Source organism: Pinus tabuliformis, chromosome 4_1, assembly GCF_031772625.1.
Source record: "Pinus tabuliformis cultivar Carrire ecotype Pingquan chromosome 4_1, CPIR1, whole genome shotgun sequence".
Taxonomy (NCBI): Eukaryota; Viridiplantae; Streptophyta; class Pinopsida; order Pinales; family Pinaceae; genus Pinus; species Pinus tabuliformis.
In genome coordinates this window covers 145,005,015-145,024,412 of record NC_142303.1, presented here as the reverse complement: position 1 = coordinate 145,024,412, position 19,398 = coordinate 145,005,015, and positions in this window count along the sequence as shown.

Below are 19,398 nucleotides of genomic sequence, written 5' to 3'. Positions count from 1 at the left end.
GAGTTCCTCTTCCCTTTTATAGGGAGATTCCTAACGAAGATAGTTACAAAACATCTCTTAGTGCGGAAGTTGTCTAAAATAATCAGTTGTGCAAGTGTGCCAAAGGCTTAGTTATTCTAATCATTACATAACAACTTGATTCTTTCTTGAAAATAAAATATGTACAAAATTTCCAAAATGGCAGAGATATATCATGATTCCAAATTAGAAAATATCTTCAATGTTGGCTCGCTTGCCACACTCACATGATATTAGTCCTTGTTTTTGACATGGTTGTCGCATTGGCCTGATAGTTGGCAGGTTCATTTCATCTCCTCTGGCGGGGTGCCTAGGTCAGACTTAGAGGCTAGGCTCGACCCCCCAGAATTAATCACAACCATTGGTTTATGGTATTCACTTTATTGACTCTGACCTTTCAGGGGAAAACATCGGCTCAACTATCGCTATTGTTTACCCTTCGGAGTTTCTCTCAGGAGAGGCATATTTAGGATGGACAATGATCTACCCCCTAGGTGGTTTTTACTTAATAATTTGTATTTGGAAAGTGAGGTAAGGCCCACTGCCACTTGGAAACTCCCCCATGTCAAAAATGATGTTTCTTATGACTTCTTCACTATTGAGATGGAACCCGGATGCCCTGGTGCTCTAGCCCCTTGGTCCCCAAAAGCTTCTCTCCTTTTTAAATATAATTGGAAATTTTTACAAGGTTCCAACCCTCTGGGGTATGTCGTCGGGATAACATCACATTGACGTTAATCAAGCCACGTGTCGACCTATGATTGGTCCACTTGTCATCTATATATGGGCCTTTTAGGTACTTGAAAACTTCAAAATTGCTTGCCACGTGTCTACCTCTCAGTGGGTTGTTGTTTACGTCACCTTTTCCCAATGACATGTTACCACATGTCCGGTCAGAGGAGAGAGAGATGGGTCCCTGGACCTAGTTGTGCAAGGAATTTCTCTGTAAATGGTTCAATCCCAGCACCTTCAAAAATTCATTTAACCAAAGATTACGGGGTTCCTGGGTCATGGGGTCTAGGCTTCCAATTTATGTTACGAGGCCAGCGCTGACAGTTGACAGATCCCTGGTCCCTAGTCCCTAGATCCTTTTGAAATGGATTTTCCAATGAGTTACGAGATTCTAGGGTCGGTGGGTCTTTGGGATTTTGACTTTTACGAGCCCAACTTTGACTGCCCCTATCTTTTGATCCAAGATGCCATTTTCAAACTTCTTTATACCATGGAAAGCTCTTCCTGAGCACTTTCTAATTGAATGGGTCTGATATGGTCTTTGAGCTCATATGTCACTTTGAAAATGGCTCCAAACTCTGCCACGCTTTGCACCTCAACCCCTTTGTTGTATGAAGAATAAGAGGAAAGAATAGGATGGTACAACAAGTTGTGCCACATCATTAATTTTATTTGTTTGATACAAAAAAAACTTACCAATTTTTTTCCTGTAATTTCCTAATTCCTTGGCCAGTAATCCAAGATTTTTTCCTTAAATATTCTAGGAGTTATAAGTGTTTATTTCTCTACCGTAGCTCTTCATGTTTTCAATAATGCATTACATTGAATGTGCATGATTGAAGAGCTCAACTAGAATGATGATGTACTTCATAAATTATGAGATGGACATTAACCCTAAACCTAAAAATATAATCACACAAAACTTCGTATTAATGAAGGGTGAGGCTACAACCATGTAGAAATTAATGTGTAGATTCAAAAATGCTCATGAAATTTACTAAATCACAAGACTCGAAGCTACTCTATTGATTTGTAGAAGTTAATTCACCATCTAGAACACAAATCATAAACATGCAAAAGGAAACATGACATATGCATAGAGATTTATCTAGCGGAAATCAAATTCTCAAAACGCCTTCCTATAGTATTGCATTAATCAAAGAATAGATATGAAATACATATGCTTGTTCAAGACGAGGAACGGCTTAAAAGTGTATAGTCTATCCTTATGCCTGACTGACTAACTCTAGCCAACATTTAGCCAACTTCCAGGCCCTCCAAGATCCTAATTCCTTGCATTGTTCCCTTGATAAATTGGCCCCTATTATTTAGGAATTTCCCTCATCTGGATTGTGCAATTCTTTTAGGTCCTTCCTCTAATTGCATGCACCTCTTGTACACATTGGAATAGTCTACAATTGATAGTACATTGCCTTGAAATCTCCATCTCAATTGGGTAAATCGAATTCTCTACATGCAACAATTATTTTGGTTTGATTGATCAGTTAACTGGTTGATCACTGAGTGTGGTTGAAGTTCCACTTTCACAACTTGACCTCCACTAGTTCTTCGGACAATTAGAACTAGTTAAACTAACAAATAACTCAAATTAACTTAAACAAATCCCTACAAATTAGCAATCAAACATTCTGAATTGAACTCAAGCTTCCAAAACTCAAATTAACTAAGTGACAAGTGTCATGTCACCTCAGTTAACTACCTTCAAGAATTCTGCTGAAATAGAAATTCAAAAAAATTTCTCTACTTTGACCAAGGCAAAGTCAAACTGAGATTTTCTTATTATATTTTCAACACTTCCTCTTAGCAAGAAATGGATTATCAACCACCCCTATCCTGCACCTGTAGAACTCTAAATTCCCTCTTGACAAGGCCTTTGTGAAAATATTAGCTTCTTATTCCTCTGTCGGAATGTCAATGCAACAACATAATCCACCTCTGCCCACAATCTCATAAATGGTGATATCGGATATCAATATGCTTGGATCGATCATGAAAAATAGGATTCTCAAATATTTTGATGCAACTCTGATTATCACATTAAATCACAATAGGATCCATCATCTGACCAAACAATCCAACAAGTATCTTTCTCATCCATATCACCTCACATGTTACTTGACTTTCAGTCATGTATTCTGCTTTTACTGAGCTGAGTGCCATTGATCTCTGCTTCTTTTTGTACCAAGAAATCGTTGCTGACTCAACACTAAAAATTCCACCTCTTTCGTTCTGATGGAATTCTCGCCCAATCTGTATGTGTGAAGCCACATAGATTCACTCCCTTTGTTCATTTGTACCATAGTCAAAACTAGGTAGTGCCTCTGAGGTACCACATAACATGCTTAGTTTGCCTCCAAAATAGTTTGGTTGGCGTAACCATAGCTTGACTCAATGGGTTTATTGCAAAGCACATGCTTGTTTGTGGGTTTATTGCAAAGTACATGTTTGTTTGTGTGTTCATAAGATACATGAGTGAACCCACCAACTGTCGGTAAACAGTCACATCCACTTCCTCACCTGAAGTGGCATCCTCTTTCCTCCAGTTGGTCGCTAGAGGAGTCTCCATGGGTTTGCACCTGTCCATGCAGAACCTCTAAATTATCTCATTGGCATACTTTCCCTAAGAGACAAACAATTCCCCATCACCTTTCCATACTTCCAATCCAAGGAAGTAGTGCATGAGACCCATGTCCTTCATCTTGAACTCTCTTGCAAGGTCCTCCTTGCAAGATCTGATCAGCTACTCATCACCAGTCAAGATCAAGTCATCAATATATAAAACAATAATCAACAATTTACCTTCTACCAAAATATGATAGATGTTTGCATCTACTTCACTTTTAATGAAGCCCAAACTGGTGAGATAGCTATCGATCTTGGTGTACGTTGCACAAGTTGCTTACTTGAGACCATATAATGCTCGCTTGAGTCTGCACACATGAGACTCTTGATTAAAAGTCCTGAAGCCTTCTAGTTTCTCCATATACACCTCCTCATCAATAACTCCATTGAGGAATGTTGTTTTCACATCTATCTGGTGGATCTTCCACCCCATCTATGCAGTCAAAGCAAGGATTGATCTAATGGATGAGTACCTTACTACAAGAGAAAATGTCTCCTCATAGTCAATCCCCTCCACCTGAGAGTACTCCTTGGCCAAAAATTTGGCCTTGTACTTTTCTATGCTTTCATTTTTTGTCTGCTTCACTTTGAAGATCCATCTCAAACCCACAACTGATTTGTCTGTTGGTCTTGAGACCACTTTCCAAACTTTATTCTTCACAATGGATTCGCACTCCTCCACCATTGCATCAACCCATATAGGTTTCTCTACTCCTTCCTTGAAATAGGATGGCTCGGTCTCTACTAGATCAATCATTACAGCCTTGTAGACAGTGTACCGATATGGTGACCTTCTTTGCCTACGTTGATTTGAAGGAGCACCCACATTCTCCCTCTCATCATGCACAAGTCTCTCATATTTTCTAGTTTTTTTCATGCCTTCTCTAGATGGTTCTTCTTGAGTGGATGTCTCCACTCTCTTCTCCTCAAGTTGTGGTTTCTCCACAACATCATGAGGCTTCTCGTTTGGAACTAAGAGCTCCCCCTTTGGTGGAATATAAAGCTCCCTCTCAAGAGAGCACCACATAGCTTTGTCTTCATCAAATTTGACATCCTGATGCACAACTGTCATTCTGAGTGATGGAAAATACACATAGTAGTTGTGGGGAATTTTTATGTAACACACAAATACCCCCAATTATGTTGTTGGCTCTAAATTCTTCCTTGATTCTTTGGATACATGGCAATAGACAGAGGCTCCAGAGATCTTGAACTACGACACATCTGGCTTCCTCCCCGAGAAAGCTTCCTCTGGTGTGATCATGCCAAGAATCTAATGAGGACTCTTGTTCTGCAAATAGACCATTGTGTTACATGCTTTAGCCCACAAGCACAGAGGTAGGATTTGCTAATGCAACATCATTCGTGTTGCTCCCAAAATGCTTTGATTCTTCCTCTCAACCACCCCATTATACTATGGGTTGTGGGGTGTTGTCAACTCTTTCAAATGTCTTCTTTTGCACAGAAAGTTTTAAACCTATTCGACACGTACTCACCTCCATTATCGCTCCTAAGAGCCTTCACCTTATTTCTCATTTCTTTCTCCACCAATGCCTTGAACTCTAAGAACTTAGATAAAGTCTCATCCTTCTTCTGCAGGACGAATATATAGCACTTCCGCGAGTAGTCATCAATAAAGATGACAAAATACTTGTTCCTGGAAATGGAGGCTATTGAGAAAGCTCCAAAAATGTCAGAGTGGATCCTTTCAAATATTGCATGTGCTCTGTTGTCCCAATCATGGAAAGTGGCTTTTGTATACTTCCCCAAGGTACACCCTGTGCATGTGTCATGTTGATCTAGTGCTCCTTTGGGGAGGCCTGTGGTAATTTGTTGTATGATCTTTAAAGTGCCTTGATGCAAATGGCCAAATCTTCTATGCCAAAGTTCGCCAACATCGCATCTATTCACCTTCTCTGCCTTTGTGCTCAATGCAGCATAATCCTCCACATCTAGATTGTAGAGATTCTTCACACAACCCCGATATGCTTCACATGTCTCATGGCTATGTGTCTCAAGAATTCCTTTGCTTTTTTGAAGACCACATCGTAACCACATTTTTCCAAAACTGCAACAGAGACAAGATTCTTCTTTAGAATAGGAACAAACATCACATCCTTGAGCATGAGAGGGGAGCTCAACTCCGTTTGGAATGTGACTGTACCAATATTGATCGTGATGTACCTTCCATCATATCCCTTCTCAATGTGCATCTGGAGATCCTTCTCCTCCAAATCACTAAAAAAATCTCTATTCCCTATCATATGGAACGAGGCACTGATGTCGAGGTACCACACACTTCCCATCATTGTGTTGTCCATGTATGCAATGAGAGTAAAATCAAGCTCAAATTGTGAAGCAAAAGCTTCACATGCTGCTCCTCCTGAGGTCTTCTTGCTTGTCTTCTTGTATGGACCCTTTGTGGCATAGTTCCCGAAGTCATGATGGTGAAAGCACTTGATTCTGGACAAGTCTTTCTTCTTGCCCCCTTGACTAGATTCTGCTTTGGATTGGGATTTCTTCCCTTTCCCTTTATTTTCCTTTCCATCCAAGGCACAATTCTCCTCATCCTCGCCCTTGGATGAATTTTTATCTCTCAGTATTCTGTCTTATTTCCTCCTACATGAAGTCAAACCATAAGCTCTCCCAACTTGGTAGTTTCTCCCTACCATTTACCGAATCTTGATAGCTATGCCAGCGCTTGGGAAGGCTCAAAAGTAATAAAGCTACCTAATCTTCTTCAGGGAAATTAACACAACCCTACCAAGTTCATCATGACACTCTGTAAACCTACTCAGATAATGTGGAATTATGTCATTCTTCTACTTATTGATGCTTCGAAGCTTGTCCTTGAGTGTCAGCCTCATGTGGTCACTATTGTTCTCGAATAATTCTGTCAGTGTTTTCCACGGCGCAAACGAAGTATCTTTTCCATGGAGATTCGAGACAATAGGATCATGTATTCCCTCCAATATGATTATCCTTGCGGTCCTTCCATGCAACAAAGTTTGAGGTTCCTTCCAACGCATACTCGAGCCTAAGTCCATTGAAATCCATCTTCTCAGTCCTAAAGAAAACCTACAACATTTATTTTCAATTTCGAACCTCATGTAATGATAACTTTGAAATATTGGTTCTACAGCAATTATAACTCTAATACCATGTAGAAATTAATGTGTAGATTTGAAACTTCTCAATAAATTTACTAAATTGCAAGACTCGAAGTTACTCTATTGATCTGTGGAATTGAATTCACCATCTAGAACACAAATCATAAACATGCAAAAGGAAACATCACACACGCATAGAGATCTATCTAGGGGAAAGCAATTGCTCAAAACCCCTTCCTATCTGTATTGCATTATTTAGAGAATATATGTGAAATACATATGCTTTCTCAAGCCTGAGCACACCCTGTAAGTGTATAGTCTATCCCTCTGCCTGACTGACTTACCATGGCCAACACTTAGCCAATTTTCAATCCCTCCAAGATACTAATTCCTTGTGTTTTTCCCTTGAGAAATTGGCCCCTATTATTTAGGAATTTCCCTCATCTGGATTGTGCAATTCTCTTAGGTCCTTCCTCTCACTTCATGCACCACCTATACACATTGGTATAGTCTACAACTGATAGTACATTTCCTTGAAATATCCATCTCAACTAGTTAACTCGAATTCTCTCCATCCAAAAATTATTTTGGGTTGATTAATCATTTAACTGGTTGATCACTGAGTGTGGTTGAAGTTCCACATACATAACTTGACCTCCACAAGTTTTTTGATAGTTAGAACTAGTTAAACTGACAATAACTGAAATTAATTGAAATATATTGTTACAAATTAGAAATCAATCATACTGAGCTGAACTCAAGCTTCCCAAACTCGAATTAACTGAGTTAACTGAGTGACAAGTGCCATGTCACCTCAGTTAACTACCTCCAAGAATTCTGCTAAAATGAAATTTGAATTTTCTCTAGTTTGACCAAGGCAAAGTCAAACTGAGATTTTCTTGCCGTATTTTCAACAAACCATGTGCACTACAGGGCACAATTGCATCTTATATTCCCAATTATCCTTAAGGAGGATTTATATAGTATATCTATGGCACACAACAATGATATCGTTTAGTCACTCAATGTATAATTAGTAAGGTTGTAATATGTATTATAATCCAAAGTAAATTGTCATTAGGGTTAAACATAACAAAATTGTTGTACTTACATGAAAATTTTCTTTATAGGTAATTCATTAGCATAAATTAAAATAAACAAATAATAAATATTAAAGCAGACTTAAAACAGACATTTCTTCAACACTCATCAAAAATAAATAACATTCATATCATAATCATCACATGCACACAATGATAAACCAAAGGAACCATTTCTTTTATTGAAAAATAGAGTGCAATGGGTACAAGCATTATTTGTGAACTGTGGTAATTAATTGTGAATATATATTATATTTCTTTTATCTTCATCAAGTAATCAAACTTCAAAAATTCAACCAATAACCATGAAAGGAAATTAGAGATCACAATGTGTGTGTGAAAGAGATTAGTGAGTGATAAGTGAATGTATAAAATTAAAAGTTTCAAGTGTGTTTCAAGTGAATGTATACCTAAGAGACATGTCTCTTTGTGAATTAGATCACATCTCTTTGTAAATTAAATTCTAGTAAGTCTACACATTTACATTTTTACTCTTATTATTCCCTACCGCAACAGGGTAATAATGCATTCAGAATGCATTGATTTTGACATTAAATCTAAATTGACCAAAAATTAAACGAGGTTATCTAATATTTACATTTGAGAAAATTTTAATTTAATATTATTTTTAAATCTAGATTTTCTATGTTCTAATTGGTTAAATTTTTTGGGATCTTATTTTGTGATGATAATATGGTCGTAATTCATACGTTGACAAATTAATGCACCAATACATAACTCAATCAGTTCAAATTCCCTGCTTGTCATTCGTTATATGGTGATATATCCATTTATATAAGTTCATATTCAATGTAGATAGAGTACTCCTGACCTTGGGTATGCCACGTATAGCCTCGTCACATGGGCACATGTGACCCGTTGGGTACTGTGCAATGGTGGAGATGAGCGTAGAGAAATCGACAGTGAGGGTTGTTTTACCAAACCCTAACCTTCTCCGCCTTGGACTGCTGGACAGGATGCCGCAGTTGTCACTCCTCTTCGAGCCTGGTGGCTTCACCACCCTGCTTTGTTCGTCCTACAACAACTCCTAATGAAAATCCATCACCGAGTTTATAGCATTCAGAATTTTCTCACACGTATATGGATTCACTTCCAGGTCTGTAGTGGCTACAGTATATTTACCTATACGCTATTTTTTTCCTGATAGTTTTTTTGAAATCCTTCTAACCCTGTACTGACTTTCCTGACTGATCCCTCCACATATTGCAAGGAGTATGTTAGGGGCGATGCACCACAACTACCTTGAACTCGTCGGTTGATGCAATGCAATGGAATCTCCTTCCAATTTGACATGTCATCCAACCACTCTCTGGAGGTAAGTTCTACCAATGTTTTAATTTTGTTTTTGAATGCATTTATTCCCTGCATGCTTCGACATTAAACTGGAACTCTTGGGGTTGGAATACCCTTTACTTATGTATTGGTTCAGTGACCTTGCAGGTTGCTTCTATCCAACCTTGCAAAGCTTCTTTGTAATATAACTGACCTGCTAATATATGAAATAAATGCAAATATACCCAATATAATGTAATTATACCCAAGAGCCAAAACAAGAACAAAATAGAGAAACTTCATATCTTTATTAATCAAAACCCTGCTCTATTCATCCTATAATATCTCCTAAAGAAAATCCATCACCAAGTTTCTAGCATTCAGAATTTTCTCTCATGTATATGGATTCACTTCCAGGTTTGTAGTGGCTACAGTATATTTACCTATACACTAATTTTTTCTTGATAGTTTTTTTGAAATCCTTCTAACCATATACTGACTTTCTTGACTGATCCCTCCACAGATTACAATGAGTATGTTAGGGGTGATGCACCACAACTACCTTGAACTCGTCGGTCGATGCAACTCTATGGAATCTCCTTCCAGTTCGACATGTCATCCAACCACTCTCTGGAGGTAAGTTCTACCGGTGTTTTAATTTTTTTTTTGAACACATTTATTCCCTGCATGCTTCGACGTTAAACTAGAACTCTTGGGGTTGGAATACCCTTTACTTATGTCTTGGTTCAGTGACCTTGCAGGTTGCTTCTTTCCAACCTTGCAAAGCTTCTTCACCAGGATTCTCAACTGCGGATTATTCATCGGGATATCAAAGCAAGCAATATTTTGTTGGACGAACAACTAAATCCTAAAATTGCAGATTTTGGATTAGCAAAACTTTTTCCTGAAGACGAGATGCACATCAGTACAAGAGTTGTTGGAACCTAGTAAGATTGCAAGACAATCATTACTCTCGCCTATTAACAATTAGGGTTGCAGTTGTTTTACTTTACTGATTTTGATTTCAAGATGAATGTCCCTCTTGTAGTGCCATCTTAATTTGTTCTTTCCCATTTACATCGTCGATCAATATTTTATTTTCTAGGATCTGGGACTAGGTTTTCATTTGCATTTACCATTCAATTTATCATTCCTCAATTTCTAAATTTTCCTTCACTATATAATCTTTTTCATTGTAATTTGTAGCGGGTATATGGCACCAGAGTATGCTCTACAAGGGCAATTATCTACAAAAGTTGATGTTTATAGCTTTGGGGTTCTTCTCTTGGAAATTATGACGAGAAGAAAGAACAGGAACTATAATTTGCAGTCAGCAACGATGGAGATGCTTTTAGGATCGGTGAGATACTGGTTTTATCCAGGCTTTGTTATTTATTCATCTATCGAGCATTCTGTGAAGATATATTTTAGGGGGGAAGGCAAGGGGAGATTGCCTAGCTAGGGTTTACAATCGTTAGATGATGGTGAACTCCATGTAAGGGCGCAAAGGAGGGAGCTCACCTCCCCCCTACAAGTCGGTTGTAGCCAGCTAAGAAGCCAATAGAAGAGGTCAAAGGTGTTGCTGAAGTAGGGAAAGAAAGCATGGAAGAAGAGCAAGAGGGAAATACAACAAAGGAGAATAATAGCACAAAAGACAAGGAGGAAGATGACAAGGAATAGGGGGCAAAAACCAAGGCACGGAAGGGTCCATGTAAACCCAAAACCGAAGTCAGACCCAGAGTGGTTTTGAATGATCCTGCTCTGCAGGCACACAGGGACCACATGCGGACATATGCTATTATCTGTAAATTCATGGGAGTATGGCCCACTGAAAAAGCATTACAGACATGGATTAAATATCATTGGAAACCAAAAGGAAGCATTGACCTACATCTTGGGTCCAAGGGATTCTTTACTGTGGTCTTCACAAATATTGAGGATAAAGATAGAGTGTTTGAAGGGGGGCCCTACTTCTTCGCGGCAGCTGGCCTCTATATGAGGCCATGGATGATGAACTTTGTCCCGGAGCGGGAGACATTTACCTCGGTTCCGGTATGGGTAAGGCTTTACTCCCTTCCTCTTGATTATTGGCAAACAGAGTCGTTAACAGCCATAGGAAATAAATTAGGACGTTTTGTCAAAGCCTCTGAAGCCACCAGAAGAGGAAAATACACTTCCTTTGCACGAATTTGTGTGGAAATGGATCTTTCCGGAGCCCTACCAGACGAGGTTATTTTGGAGGTTTTTTATGAAGAATGGGTTCAAACAGTTGATTATGAACATATTCCTTTTAGATGTCGCAGATGCCATGAGCATGGACACCTTTTCAGGGATTTCCCTCTCAGTAAAATAGAGAATAAGAGCAAAGCGACCACCATGAAAGATACTGAAAACTTTCATAAAGTGAGTCATAAAGGAAAAGGGGGCAAAAGGGGACTTAAGCAACATCAAGCAGAAGGGCCTCAGGTCAGTCTGAACAGGTACCAAGTGCTCGAAGAAGAAGAAGAAACAAAAAAGTAGATCAGAGAATGGAGGGAAGTCCAGAGGAGAAGGAGAAAGAGGAAGACAAGGAGCAAACAAAGGATAATAACAAACAGAAAGAGGTTATGATGAGCGATGCAGAACTAGATATGGACCAGGAAATGACTTAGAGCAAGATGGAAATGGAGGACCGCGAGCTACAGGAGATTCTTGAGAGATAAAACCTCGATTTGGAAGGGTTCTTGAAATAAGGAACCATGGGAGGGATAGACTTGTTACCTCAAGAGGATTTCACTAGGGTACAATAGCTGTACTTATGGAAAACCCAGACTACAGGGATGGACAGGCAAAGTAATACTGCAAGACAGGGTGGCGAAGGGGTGAAAACTTTGAAAAACACACCAGGACTAGCACCTAGATGCCCAGGAAAGAAAAGAGGCAGAAAAAAGCAGAATGAGCTGTTGATGGAATGTGGAAAGCTAATGATAGATTCAGGTAAGATGAAAGACCTAACCAGTTACTCCTTCACAAATCTTTAATGATGAAGTTCACTTCTTGGAATATAAGAGGTCTTGGTAGTAAAAGGAAGCAAAGATTAATTAGTAACAGAATGAAACAAGAAGCTCCGGATATGATTTTTATCCAGGAAACTAAATGTTCCATTCAGAAAATTAAAGAAATATATAGTAAATGGCTCAGTCGTTTTGAGTTTTTAGAAGTCAAGGCAGAAAATTCAGCAGGTGGCATTCTTACTCTTTGGAACCCCCAAAAGATTGGTATAATAGATGTTGAGGCTTCTAGAAATTATTTATCAGTGGTTATTCAACCTGTGGGGGATAGGGAGATCTATCTGGTCACAAATGTTTATGGCCCTCAGAGAATGGATGATAAACTCAGGTTTATAGATTCTCTGGTGGATCTCAGAGCAAGATTTGTAGATATACCCTGGATTTTGGGTGGTGATTTCAACATGATCAAATCACTATCGGGAAAAAAAAAGGGGGTACCAGAACCCTAAACAAAGACTCCTTAGCCTTTCAAACCTTTATAGATTCTATGAAGCTAGTTGATATTGTTTCCAGTAATGGTCTCTTTACTTGGAACAATAAAAGAGGAGGAGAGTCTCTAGTTGCATCAAAGTTAGATAGATTCATCATCTCAGAGGACCTTATGCTCAATAATAAGGAAATGGCAACGAGTATTCTCCCCTTTGGAGGATCAGATCACTGGTCGGTCCAACTGGAGGTCAAAGGCATAGGCACCCCCAGGAATAGACCTTTCAGATTTGAAAATATCTGGCTCACCCATCCAGATTTCATCAACAACATTTCAGGTTGGTGGTCTGAAGATTTACACATTCAGGGTACAAGTATGTTCCTTCTTCACAAAAGATTAAAACATATCAAATGCAGGCTAAAAGATTGGAACAAGAACGAATTTGGCAATATTTTTGAAGGAAAAAAAGTTGTTGAAAATAAATTGCAGGAACTAAATCAAACCCTTATCATGGTTGGCTTTGACAAAGTCAGAAATGAGAAAGCTACCAAACTACAGCAGGAATGGGAGGACTTTTGTAAACAAGAAGAAATATTTTGGAGACAAAAATATAGAGTGCAATGGCTAAAAGAAGGGGAGCGAAACACCAGATTCTTCCACAGGTCCACCTTGGAAAACAGAGCACATAATAGAATCTCTTCGATCAAGGATGAGGGAGGGAAACTCCTCAGTTCCCACGAAGACATAGAAACTGTGTTAGTCCAGCACTTTAGTGGGATAGCTAAGGAAACCATTTCGGACAGAGAGTATTTCATCAAGGACTTAACAAGACATATACCAAGACTTGTGTCTAGAGAGGATAACTTTAACCTCAATAGGCCAGTGACTGAAGAGGAGATCAGTGAGGTCCTCAAGGAAATGCAGAATGGTAAAGCGCCAGGCCCTGATGGTTTCAATGTTGATTTCTTCAAAGCTTGCTGGAATATTGTTAAACAGGACATTCTGAATGTAGTAGAAGATTCTAGGAGGAACAGAACTATTCTGAAAGCACTCAACACCTCTTTCATCTCTCTGATCCCTAAACAGGATAATTCCCTTACTCCAGATAAGTTTAGACCCATTGCATTATGCAATGTGGTTTACAAGATAATATCCAAGGTGGTGGCCAATAGACTCAAACCTCTTTTGCCCACTCTTGTGTCTGGGGAACAATCTGGTTATGTGGAAGGCAGGCAAATTCTCAACAATATCATTCAAGCACAGGAGGTGGTGCACTCACTGACTAGCAACAGGAAGGTTGGAATGATCATGCAACTGGACCTAGCCAAAGCTTATGACAAGTTGAACTGGACCTATATTAGGAGGGTTCTTATTGCTTTTGGGTTTGATCATAACTGGGTCAGATGGGTCATGGCCCTGGTAACTTCTCCCAGTTTTTCTATTTTAGTAAATGGTTCTCCCTCCGAGACTTTTGTTCCTTCAAGAGGCCTTAGGCAGGGTGATCCACTCTCTCCCTTTCTCTTCATTCTCATGATGGAAGGACTGGGCCGATCCATCAAGCAGGAAAAGGAAGACGGCAAAATCAAGGGTCTCCAACTTTCTGAGAATGGACAGTCCTTAACTCATCAACAATTTGTGGATGATACCATGCTGCAAGGAATCCCTACGGTCAAAGAGGCTCTAGCTTACAAACAACTTCTAAGTAACTTTGCCATGGCTTCAGGTATGGAGGTTAATCTTTCCAAATCCAAGATTTTTTTCTTTAATACCAATATTTCTATTCAGAGGAATATCTCCAGATTACTGGGCTTTCAAAGGGATTTCCTTCCTTCAAAATATTTGGGTGTTCCTCTAACTGCTAAACCACTGCATAAAAGCATTTGGGAGCCGGTGATCAACAAGATGCAGGATAAAATTAGAAATTGGACCATCAAATCTTTAAACTTTGCTGGTAGATTGGTGCTTACGAAGGCTGTTCTTCAATCTATCCTAGTTTTCATGCTTTCAGCTCTCCCTGCGCCTAAAGGAGTCTTGCAACAATTCAGATCCATTCAAAGAGATTTCCTCTGGGGCAAGGGGGAGACTAGAAAGAAATGGGCCTTGGTTGCCTGGGAAAAGATTTGCAAACCTAAAAATCATGGAGGTCTTGGTTTGGACGATCCAGAGGTTCTAAGCAGGGCTCTAGGCGCTAAACTTTGGTGGCGTTGGGTTAAAGAACCAAAGGCTCAGTGGGCTAGCATTTGGAAAGAGAAATATGCCAGTACTTGGAAAATTAACGATCATATAAGGATGTCTGGAAGTATAAAGGGCTCATATATCTAGAATAAGGCATGGGAGAATAGAGGCTTAGTTCAAAAGAATAGCTTCTGGGAAATCAGAGAGGGAGATCTGGCACTTTTTTGGGAAGACAAATGGCAACAAGAACCGATACTGTTAAAAGAGGATTTTAAGGACCTCAAGATAGAGACAGACATCTTGGGGCTATCTAAGGTTAAAGATTTCTGGGATCAAACCAATAATGCAAGAAAATGGAGAAACTGGAGGAATATTATCTACAGGGAAGACAGCCCTTTGAAAGCTAAAGGAGAAGCTCTTATGAAAATGTTGGAACAAAGGAAGATTCTAGTACTTGGGGGGCATGATCAGTTAAGATGGGGCAACAACAATGAGGGCACCTTTAATCTTAAGGAGGCAAAACGCATCCTCCTTGAGCTGGATTCTCTTGCTCCGGATAGAATTTGGCAGAATCTATGGAGGCATCAGGGTTGGATGAAGATTAAACTCTTCATGTGGCTGGTTTACCATGGGAAAATTCTGACTTGGGACAACATTCGGAAAAGAGGGGTTGTGGGGCCTTCCAGATGCTAGCTCTATGAGGCCCAAGAGGAAACTATGGAACACCTCCTCAACAATTGCATCTTCACCTCTAGATTGTGGGACTCTTTTGCCACCATATTCCAAGAGACCGATAGGGATAGAGGGAGTATTATCAATACCCTAAACAACTGGAGGAGAAATTTTTCTGATTCTGAAATTCTATGCTCAGCTTGGGCTCTCACACCTAGCTTCATTATTTGGAACATTTGGAAAGAAAGGAACCATAGGATCTTTAAAAATGAGAAGAGACCTTTCCAATGTCTTTTTGAGCAGACATTAAGACAACTTAGGGAGACAGTTAGTACGACTGTGAGAAATCCCCCTAAGAATCCACCTTCAGATGATGAAATGAGAATTCTCAAACAGTTGGGCATGCAGGGGCTTATTCCTCAGGGCCTGGACAGACAGGTTAGGATAATAGAAACTGAGCAGGACTTTTGGCATCCTCCCCCTTAGGGTTTTCTGAAGTATAACATTGATGGGGCCTCTAAAGGCAACCCGGGTATTGCTGGCTTTGGAGGGGTGTTAAGGAATGAATCAGGTACTATCATTTCCTTCTTCCATTGTCATTTAGGCAGAGCCACCAACAACATGGCAGAACTAATGGCTATGGAGCAATGCTTAGATCTCCTAGAGAAGGAAAATCGGCAAAATGTGATTATCGAAGCTGACTCTGAGCTAATCATTAACTCAGTCAAAAGAATCAGCTGGGGCACGAGGCTGGAGAAGGTTTCAAAACATTGGAGGTTGATCCAAGTCTTTCAACGGATCCAGCTCCACCTCATGTGCCTACATACGGTAAGTTTTAACCATGTTCGAAGGAAGGCTAACAAACTGGTGGATTTATTGGCTAACCAAGGAGTGAATTGTACCAGTAGCAGAGTCATGATGGGTTGGCAGGGGTTGTCTCAGAACAGACTAAAGGAACAGTGTGGTTGCCAAGCAGATGAAGACATGATGCTGTATCGCAACAAAGCCATGGAGGTTGTGGCCAGATAGTGTGGTTTCGATATGAATTGCTGTGTTTTCCTCATTTTTACCCTTCTTTGGTTACTCGGCAGATTATGCTGCCTGGGCAGCTGGTCGGAGGGTGGGGACGGTACTTTACAGGGGTTCATCAGCTGGTGCGGAGGGGTCGGAGTGAGAAGCCGAATTCCGGGCTCTCATGGTGGTCGGGATTTTCTTGTTTTTCTTCACAGGGATGTAATTCCGCCCGCAAAGTGGTTTTCTGGTCATCGGGCGCCTTTCAAGCAGAAAGTGGTTTTCATGTTTTGGGAGCGATCCCACTCAAGTTGCTACACGTGGCGGAGGGGTGAGTACGAATACCACCCTCATTGCACACTAACCTGTAGTGCTTTAGGCCCGTGTGATATGATCCTATGCCGTCGGATCAAACACGGAGGATCGACGGCCAGGATTCATCGTTCATGTCAGTGGGTCCATGTGGTTATGCGGTGGGCTTTTTGGCAATGCGATATCCTCCTCAGCCATTGGATCAAGCTTGGAAATCTACGGTCAGGATCCTTCGTGCATGTCAGTGGGTCCATACGGTTAACCGTCGGGCTCCTTGGCACTCCGATTTCTTCCTCCACCGTTGGATCGGGCATGGTATTTTGATGATGGCAATTAAAGGCTTCATCGCTGATTTCCATTTGGATTTACATATGTCTTTGGTTTGTGTCTTAGTCACTCATTCGGTTTGTGGAGGGTTGTTTGGCTGGCCTTGGCACGGTCGGACACTTGAGGGTTTTTGTTGTTTTGTTTGAATAGGTTCCGGGTTTTCACCCTTACTTGTTTCCCTTGGTAGTTGGGTGGTAGTTTTTTCCCGGTCCATGGATCCACTGGGTTGGTTGTAATCTATGTAAGTTATTTTTTGTTTCAATGATAATGAAGGTACGACTCTTGCTTTAGAAGAAAAAAAAAAGGATATATTTTAGGGGGTTCATTGATTTCATATGAAGTCTGTATCTATTGAGTTCAGAATAAAATTAAATTTAGGCCAATCTCATCAAAATAACGATCCGTTGTGATTATGCAGGCGTGGACATTATACAAACGAGGAGATATTCTAGAGATAATTGATCCATTGATAATTGAAAGATGTGATGAGGAGCAAGCATGTAGAGGGATTCACGTTGGTTTTTTGTGTACGCAAGCCGACCCGTCACTGCATCCACAGATGTCCACAGTAAATTTGATGCTTTCATCTCATTCTGTGACGCTACCGATTCCCACAAAGCCCGCTTTTGTGAGGTCTCATGTTTCCCAGAACTCCAATTCCACCAGTTCTGGGTCTGGATCTGGATTTGGCTTATCGCATTCCATTGCTACCACATCTTCTTCTGTAACATCTCAGACTCCTATGGTAGCTCCTCCATCTAACGCCGATGCTTCCATCACTGACTTGGAAGTCAGATAACGCCGAGTTTAAGTCTGGTAAACTCCACGTGAATCAAAGGTTGAGAAGTTGTGCATATCAAGTTGCAGTCACATGTTATTTTTATACTTAGCCAGTCCATAGTTTTTTAATTTATATTAAAATTTTCTAATATTTGATATTGTTCGACGCCCTTTATATATTCTAAACCCTATTGCAAATGTATTTTTTTTTTACGATAAGATTGGTTTTCTAAGTACCTTCTATCAATTTTGAAATATTTTGTTTTTATGATAAGATCGGTTTTCTAAGTATCTTTTATCAATTTTGATAATCACATGTAATTATCAAATTACAAGATAGAAGGTAATATTACTAATTCCCTTAAATTATATAAGTAACTTTATGACTCTGGTCCCTTAGTCAAAATTAGTCGTTGGTCAAGATAGCCGTTGGAGGCTCTGCTCTGACTATTTAACATGCAAGGCTGGATCTGTTTCTTCAACTTGTCCTGACGATGAACCACACTGGTTGGTTCGAAACGCATCGACAAAGGTCTTTCTACATGTGATTTACGTCGAAGTTCTTCTTACAACTTTTATGGATCACAGAACCCTCAATTCAACAATCACATGTAAATAATTTTTTTAATATATTAAAATTAGTTTCCACAATTATTTTATTAATTTTGTAATAAGATTAGTTTCCAGAGTACCCTTCATTAATTATGATGTAATGAGCAAATATGTAACTCCTACATAAAGGAATAGTGTATTATTGATTAGAGATATTAAATTAATAATGTAATGAGAAAATATGTAACTCCTAAATAAAGGAATAGTGTAACAAACCCACACATGCAAAGACACCCATTTTCTGTATCCTGACTCATAGAGCAGAGCGCGCGATATCCGTGGGGGTTAGTGGAGATTGTAGACAGTAAAGCCAAACCCATTCTCTTCATAATAATGCTCATGGACTGCAGTTGGCCAAACATGTTCTTTATCTATATGATATCGTGGATATTCACTTTGTGGAAATTATTTTTTTCTGGAGTAGAAGCACAATGTTTTGTATATGATATGCAATTTTTCTACTTCATTGTTAAGCCATTTAGGAATTGAAAGGATGTATATATAATTTTTTGAGTTTTTTTAATTTATTGTATATGTTTTGAATTTTGATAAATTCTTATTTTTGACAAAATCTGATTTTTCAACCTTTGCCCTGATGATGAACCACAATGGAGGGTTTGAAACGTTGGCTCCAATAAATTATTTGATGTGATTTCTCCAGAAAATTTTCTCTCTAAACATTATATGCAGTTATGGTTTGCATGTTTAGGCTTATTGATTAATTTTCCTCAACACATTGTTCGGTAACTTTTAAGAAATTGGTGATAGTAAATCTACATACAAATTTTAAATTCAGATTTTTGTGTCGCTAATTACGTCTGACGAAAACAATTTAACTGAATATTCTTTAATGTGCAATTTCTAGTTAAGTTGTATTCTTAGATTCATGACAAGGAGACATGTTTGATTTTTTTAGATGTCTAAATATCCAACCTTGTTCTCTGCTTTTCATCATTAGTATTTTAATTGAATATTCTTTAATGTGCAATTTCTAGTTAAGTTGTATTCTTAGATTCAGGACAACGAGACATGTTTGATTTTTTTAGATGTCTAAATATCCAACCTTGTTCTCCGCTTTTCATCATTAGTATTTTTTTAAATAGCATTTTGTTTTAAAAGCAACATTGATTCCAAAA